Source organism: Moschus berezovskii, chromosome 16, assembly GCF_049115385.1.
Source record: "Moschus berezovskii isolate FMDL1 chromosome 16, NW_MosBer_1.0, whole genome shotgun sequence".
Classification (NCBI taxonomy): domain Eukaryota; kingdom Metazoa; phylum Chordata; class Mammalia; order Artiodactyla; family Moschidae; genus Moschus; species Moschus berezovskii.
Window position 1 is genome coordinate 85436100 of NC_142475.1, and position 2041 is coordinate 85438140.

The 2041-nt window shown below is 40.8% G+C and overlaps 1 pseudogene; it reads left to right on the forward strand.

The window, feature by feature from the left end:
* Positions 1–569: 569 nt before the first annotated feature.
* On the forward strand, positions 570–1508 carry LOC129560381 (olfactory receptor 4C3D-like; annotated as a pseudogene).
* Positions 1509–2041: the final 533 nt, after the last annotated feature.

The window sequence follows — 2041 nt, forward strand, 5'->3', positions numbered from 1 at the left end:
TTGTGTTTCCAATGATATATACATTTCTCTAAACTCCCTACTTATTATAGATAGTTACTGAGAATATCTTTCTTTCCATAGTTACAGTTGAAAGTTCACATGTAAACTGTCATGGAAGAGGAAATAATCATTACCTCTTTGATACAGATATAAACTTATCAGATATATCTGAAATTACAATTTGTGATCTCAGAGGTGAAAAAGGAGGACAGAAAAGCAAGGAACAGTAAGATGACTTAGCAGAATCACATGTAGTTGGAACCAGAATAAGAGTCCGGATCTTATATAGAGAGCCCAGTATTTGCTCAGTAAATTACACATCAACTATTGCCCTCTAGATGTTTTACAGTGACAGGTGATGGGTGTCTGAAGAGATGGAAAGCAACATGGAGAAAATAAGAAAGACTTGAAACAAGTACTGGGACAAACGCCAAGTACATGCTCCACAATTACAGTTGGCGAACTATTTTTTCCCTAAGAAATTCAAGCTAAATACTTTCATGATTAATATGCATCATTCTTTATTCCTTTGTAGGAAATTCAGTCCCTAGGAGAGTGTTGCTTCCTAAATGGATGGCTCAATGCCTCCTAAAAATATGACTGAATTTGTTCTCCTGGGACTGACACAGAATCCACACCTGCAGAAGACACTCTTCATTGTCTTTTTGTTCATTTTTCTGTTCACTGTGATGTCCAATCTGTTCGTTGTCATCACCATCTCACTCAGCTCTGCACTGTCAAAACCTCCCATGTACTTCTTTCTCACTCACTTTTCCTTCACGGATGCCACCTTGACCTCTGTCACCACCCCCCAAGATTACCACTGACCTTCTGTATCAGAGGAGATCCGTCTCCTGGGGTGGCTGCCTGAGTCAGCTCTTTATAGAACACTTCCTGGGAGGGTTCAGAGGTCATCGTCATCGTCCTCACGATCATGGCCTATGGCCGCTACGTGGCCATCTGCAGACCTCTGCACCACACGACCATCACACGACAGGTGCTCTGCCAGCTCCTGGTGGTAGTGGCCTGGACCGGTGGTGTCCTGCACACCACCGTGCAGATTCTTTTCATGTTCATGTCCGACCTGATCTTCTGTGGTCACAATGCCATTGACCACTTCACGTGTGATTTCTTCTCACTGATGGAACTTGCCTGCAGTGACACCTATAGACTTGGAATGGTAGTGGCAGCTAACACAGGGGACATGTGCTTGCTCATTTTTTCCACACTATTTGTCTCCTACATAGTCATCCTTAGCTCTTTGACATCTCATAGCTCTGAAGGATGTCACAGAGCCCTCTCTACATGGGGCTCCCACTTTGCAGTAGTGGTACTTTTTTGGTCCGTGTATATTCACCTACATCCGTCCTATGGTCATTTACCCTGTGGATAAGTGGGTGGCTGTGTCTTTGCAATCATTACTCCCATGTTAAATCCTATCATTTATACAGTGAGAAACAGAAGTGAAAAATGCTGTGTGGAGTTTGTTGAAGAGGAGAGTAACTTAGGCTGTTCACAATACAATGAAAGTGATGATTTCTATAACAAGGGATGATTATATCTGTTGTAAAAGGTTAAATTTAAGAAAATTTTCAGATAATTGAGGAGAAAAGAAGGGACAGAAACCAACATTTTGTTGCAGCCTGGAGGAACAGAGACCAGAACCTGTCCCATGACTCAAGGGTATGACAAACTGTAGGCATTTTTTAGGAACTTTAATGACTTTAATGTATATTTTACCCTGGCTTCAATGTCTAAACTGCAGAGTAGGCAATGGAAAGAACATCTGTAAACTGCAGTTTGATGATTAGAGTAAGTTTTTCTCTAGAGTCTTATTGCTTTGTTACGAAATTCTTCATATATGTTACTTGGATGAAATTGGATTTTCCATAGGATCTTGATTTCAGAACTTCTATATTTGGTTCGCCAGTGTCAAAGCAAGCACAGAGATAGAAATTCTAAATACATGGAGAAAGGACAGTTGAGTGAAGGAGCAACAGCCATTTTTTTTTTTTTTTTTGGTACTATGAATGTACCAAAA